The sequence below is a fragment of the Anneissia japonica genome, unplaced genomic scaffold, assembly GCF_011630105.1.
Source record: "Anneissia japonica isolate Jap-2015-1 unplaced genomic scaffold, ASM1163010v1 scaffold287858_len863314_cov180, whole genome shotgun sequence".
Taxonomy (NCBI): Eukaryota; Metazoa; Echinodermata; class Crinoidea; order Comatulida; family Comatulidae; genus Anneissia; species Anneissia japonica.
Genome location: NW_022693771.1, coordinates 279,079 through 285,595, shown reverse-complemented (window position 1 = coordinate 285,595; position 6,517 = coordinate 279,079).

The window sequence follows — 6,517 nt, the reverse complement described above, 5'->3', positions numbered from 1 at the left end:
CTAAAGGGAGTTACAACAAACCTGTAATGAGATGCTAACATAGACTACTTGGTTACAATTCTATTATTTCCTTATTCAACTGCACTGACCATATAAGTATATTTTAATTTTTATTTACTCTTAATTGCACATTTTTTGCAGTTAAACGAAGTTAACATAATTCTGACAACAATTGAAAATGGGTAAGTTAAACCAATCTAAGAAGTAGGTATCATCAGTTCTGTGGAAAATAGTTAATTAATGTTGAAGCATCTTCCTATAATTACAATTTGGTTTATTTTGCACAGCACACCACAGACAGGTTTTTAACTTGAAATTGTTAACTAGTTGCTTAGCCAGTTCAAAATCACTTAATTTATAGAACAGACCACATCCAGATAAATAACACAAAATGCAGTGGTTTTTAACACACACATATAAAGAATACAAAACTTCTAAAAATACTTTTGGATGTTACAATTATTATTATTTTTTTTTTTTTTAGTGAATGTTCTGAACCGGAACCGGATGATGAAGAAATGGTAAGAAAATTCATATTGTATAGGAAAATTTATGTACATTATACCAACAGTTGAAAAATAACAGTAATAGATAATAGTAATAAAATAAAGTTTTAAAAATATTCTGCTGTGGATGGCAACTGAAGAAATCCAGCCAGAGATAATCCCTTCTTATCTGAATAGTGTAGATTTTTTTTTCAAGCAGCAAAATTTAAGGATAAGTTAGTAAGGGTAAAGCAAACAAGACAAAACTAATAGTTTTTTAACTTAGGCCTTCTAACATAGATCCTTACGATTGAATTACCTCGCTCCATCATTAACCGTAAAATTATGTAATATTTATAACATTAACAATAACTATTATTATTATTATTATTATTATTATTATTATTGGGTCATTCTGGCTCAAATCAAATCAATTTTGTAATATAACATTAACAATAACTATTATTATTATTATTATTATTATTGGGTCATTCTCGCTCAAATCAGCTAGAAATTTAAAAGTTGCCATGTGACCCCCCCAACCCTTAGATTTTCTAAAAAATACCTTGATATGTCAAAAGAAATTAGCTTCAATTTTCAAGTTTTTAAACTATGACACTTTGAAATTTAGTCACCACGCCCCCTTTTTCATGCTGGAGATGGCTTCTTTGACTTTGTATAGCTTTTACGAAGCTATATCTCCGAAAATAACGAAGATAATTAGTTTAAACTTGCTACAGACTAAAATTTGACCCCTCTTTCAAGAAATACCATCATCATCATCATTATTATCATTATTATTATCATTATTATTATTATAGCTTTATTCACATAGAAGAATATTATGCATGGTAACACCATGACCCTTGGTAAACATCAGTGGTTGAGCCCAAAATTTGTATGGGAAGCTCTGAGTTGATTAAAGTGTAAGAAATATTTAAAGAAAACCTTCTGATATAGGTTACCACATGTAAAAAGGAGAAATTTGTTAATTACAAATACTTAAAATTAATATGTACTTGACTATAGACCTGTTGTACTTTGTGCAACAATGAAGTTGACAACATAGAGCAACATTTTTCAACGGTTCATGAGATAGAAGTGTAAGTAACTAAATTTGATATCTGATTATCCCAATAACTTCAGTCAAACTGATATTAATTGGTGAATTTTATGCTATAGTGTTCCGCAAATGATGCTAGGTCATTTGACGAATGCCATTTTAGTTTACTAAGCTATGTAGACAATCTTTTAATTTTGCATATGAACGCTATTTGAATGCCTCTACAAACCACACTGAAATCATTATGTTATCTGTTCTTTATTTCATGTTTCATTTTAATAGACTGTGATTCTATTTAAAGAGATACAGGGTAATGTAACTAATAATTTTTTTTAAATTTTTTTATTATTTTATTTAGCAAAGTGAATGAGCTTCTTGAAAAGAAAACTCCAAGTACAGTTTGGCACTATTTGACTAGTGCCCAGCTGTACTTGGAGTTTGCCAACTTTGAAATGTCAGAGTGGCAGGCATCCGAAATTATAAGGTCACAGGGTATTATTAAGATTCTTGGAAAACAATTAGCGAAGGACCTTGCCATCCAAAGACAAAACAAGAAAGCTAAAATAAATGGTAAGAGTTAAGATTCAATTCATTTACTTAACATTAGCACACAGTCTAGTGGTTCAGGGCTTTGTTAGGATACACAGCTGAAAAGCGTATTACCTAAATATAGTGTATACAGGTGTGATTATTTTGAGGATTACAAAACAATAGCAAATTAATGTGTACTATTTAAATTGAACTTTTTATTGGATGCACAAGATGTTAATAGATGTTAACAACTTAGAAATCAGGGTGCAGGCTATATTGTGGTATAGATTAGAATCATATATGGAAATACACAAAACAAGAAATGTCTATGGATATAGGTCAAAACAATACAAGATTGTATTTATAGCAAGCAACACATCCACTAGGCATATATTAAAGTCCATTATAAGGATGGAAACATTCTGGTTTTGATGTTAAGTTTACTGCTCAAAAAGTGTGATATGAGAAATACATACTACAAGCATTGAAATACACGCCATCGTGTTGGGATTCAATATTTGACATTAATTATATCATCATATCATTCATTCCTGATTGACATAATTAATGTCGAAATATTGATTCCCAACACGATGGCATGTATTTCAATGCTTGGAGTATGTATTATACTTTCTTATCTGAGATTAATCAGTGGACCTTTCGGTTTAAGTGTCATATAAGTGAACAACATAAACCACCCAAAATGGAACATACCATTGTTAAAGTTGGGTGGGCAATGGGGTGGTCAATGCTGAGTGGGCCTGTTTTTATCAGCTTTACAATAGAAAAGTTACACTGTGACTTGTTATTATACGCCTTTAATTCATTCAACTGTTTTGACAACATGCATGTATGTTAATAATCATTATAGATTTCAGTAATCACTGTGTTTACAGTTTGCCTTTTTTAAATGATTTTAACTCACCAATTAACTTCAAAGCTTTATTGAAATTTAAATTTAAAAATTTGTAGTAAAGTTTTAAAACATTAAATAATGTTTATTATCTTTATAGTGTTTGTCTAATATATTATAATATAGTATAAAAAATACCAGAAATTAAGTAAACATAAATATGTTATATGTACTCTATTGACGTAATTACATTACATCATGTAATTACGTCATCAGAGGGCCCTGAAACAAGCCTGAGAATGTGTCTATTATTTATTTGAAAAATGTCTATTTCAACTGGATTATTTGGCTACTTTCTTGTATCATTATAAAGAAATTGAGAAGATCCTAAATCAGCAATTCTTTTTGAAAAATTCAAGGTATTTTTTGCAATATTTGGTATACTTTGGGGCATTTTTCTAGGCTCCAACCAAGCTTTGAGGAGCATACTTCAAGCATTACTAAGGCAAGCCAACAAGCACTCTATTGACTCTTTGTTCAAACTGTTTATCAAACTAATTAGGGCCAGATAAGCTAGCCTCTGTCTTACATAATAGCTGAATAGTAAACAGGGAGTGACTGCTTTACCAAGCCAAATTGATTACCACCATGGTGAATTTTAAAATTGGCCTAGGATCTAACCAAGGAATTAGCACCAATAGCTCTTGTATGAACAGTTTCTATGGCTTTTCTGATGATGAAATCAATATCTGCATAAGAAATTATAACTTACAGGTATTAGAGTATCATAGAAATTACACCAGAAACGATGAATCTGTCAACCAAACTCAACAAATACATATGGAAACGTTGTATCATTTGCTCTCCAAGGTCGCCTTAACCATTGGAGAAAACTGGATTTTTTTCACAAAAGATAAGCTTGAAGCTGATATAAAACTTAGTATGATTGGTTGGGTAGTTTTATCGGAAAATAAGAAAATATAAAATCCATCCAATCCACGATTGCCTCTCATGGGGTCAAAAAATCTCTCAAGCGTGATAGTCCGATTCACTGATAGACGTCATACTTCTGTTTGCTTGACTTGTGTTCGCAGTTTTTTACTTCTTTCTTCGTGTAATTTAGCCTAATTTAGTTATCAGTTGGATTTTTTGTGTGCTTTTATTACCTTTATTAAAAAACAAATTAGGCTATATTTCTGCAAAAAATGCAATTTATAGTCTGGACCGTTTGAAAATTTCCGTAGGGGTGTACCGTAGGCTAAGCCAATCCTGCCAACACGAAAGTGTGGACTAGGGGAAGGGAGATCTCAGAATTTGTTCACTTTACATTGTTCTATGTGTACTGTTAAATATGTGTTCAAATACAAGTTTTAACATAAGAATATTGACTGTGCAAATTGAGTTTTTTTTTAGTATTTAACCCGATAATGAAAATGAAACAAACCCAATGTTTTTAATTGGTCGATCCAAACTGCTTGTACAGCGGGGTTGATTTGACCTCAGTTCGCTGCTTTCGGAATAGCTGGACTAGCAAATGATAAAAAGTGACAAAAACGTTTCCATATGAAACAAAGCCTACATTTAAAACTACTGCAACCCAGACAATGACTTGTTCACTTGAGGACAGAATCTCAAATCTTGAATCTATTATAAACACGCTTGTTTCAAAACTACAAGGAAGTGCAATTTCATTTAACCCTCAAATAAACTCTACTGAAATAACTCAAGAATCTACTCCTTTGAGAGATGTACCAAATATAAGCACATATAATCATTTTGAAGCTCTTGAAATTGAGGAAAACAACGACCTTACCATCAATGAGGACCAACCGCAGGTTAACACAGCTGTCCAAAACTTAAACACTAGCTATGCAAATGTACAACCTGAGTTTCATCCTACTGTAATCCCACATCAAGTATTCAACAAAGAAACTCTGATCATAGGTGATTCAATGTTAAAACATATAAAGACACGAGGACTATGAAATGCATCTGTGAAAACACTGCGGGGATACACAGTGCAACAAGTATCATCAGCACTGAAAGAACTAGATTTGAGCCAAGTAAAAAATGTGATTGTACATGCCGGAACAAATGACTGCAGCAACTTAAATTACAACAAAGAGGAACTAATGAAGGATTACAATGAACTTGTTTCAAGCTTAAAACCCAGAATATCAGGAAAGGTGTTTTTGTCTGGAATCTGTCCCCATCTTGATGACCCTCATATCAATGTGCGTGTACTGGAAACAAATGAAGAGCTCAAGTCAAGATACAAAGATGACTTCATTGACAACTCCAAAGCTTTCTTATGCAGATATGGTCTGGATGCTTCCAAATTTGTATATCATGGCCTTCATCTCAACAATTATGGAACCTTTGCTCTAATCAAAAGCCTTAACTCAAAAATTCAAATCATAAGGCCCAAAAGAAACAACCTTCAAGAATCATCATCGACTTACTGCTACTTTTGTGCAGAAAGTGGTCATACCCGTCGTGTATGTCACCATGTTCAGCCTGTAACTTGCTGGTCATGCAATTCAGTGGGACACAAGTCTAAATTCTGCGAGATACAACAATGAAAAGAAGGCGAGGAAGCTGATGCCAAATTGAAATTTAACGATAATGAGGAATCCTTCCACCTGGAAATGTTATTTACTCTGGACACTTTAAATACTAAGGACAAACACTCAACAAATATCAACGGAAAAAATGATGAGCTATCCAAAACTTCACTAAGTACTTCTAACATTTTTTCAGAAAACCATAAGATTTTTATGAACAAATGGTTAAGTATAATTGGACTTAATATTGTGACACTTCGGGTAAATTTGATGAACTTAAACATCTTCTTTTAAACAATACAATATATATAGTTGCTTTGAATGAAACCCGCCTAAATAATTCAATCACGGATAATATTCTAAACATTAATGGATATGATATTTACAGAAAAGATAGAAACAGAGAGGGAGGGGGAGTTGCCTTTTATGTAAATATTAATGGGGGTTTTACTCACTCTGTTAGATATGACCTAATGCACAATGAACTAGAAATGATTATACTTGAAATTAAAAAACCCAAAAATAAGCCCATTTTGATTATAGCCTGGTACCGCCCTCCAAATTCAGAACTCAAATTATTTGAATATGTCGAACATGTGCTTGAAAATATTGAATGTGGAAACAGAGAAATTATAATGAATTGTGATATGAATTGTGATATACTATCAGCCAATCCAACATGTTACACTCAAAGAATTAATGAAATTGCTAAAAATTTCCATTTAAAACAGTTAATTTCAGAACCGACAAGAATAACTAAAAATAGCAGAACTATCATTGATCACATTTATTCTTCATTTCCTGAAAAAATATCAACTTCTGGTGTTCTGCATACGGGAATGAGCGATCATTCCATTATATATGCAATAATTGGGAAAGAAGAAAAAATTAAACATAATCATAAATTTAGAATTAGTAGAACATATAAACACTTTGATGAAAACCAGTTTAAGTCAGATATGGAAAATGTACCCTGGCATGAAATTACTGTTTATTCTAATGTTGACGATGCACTAGATGA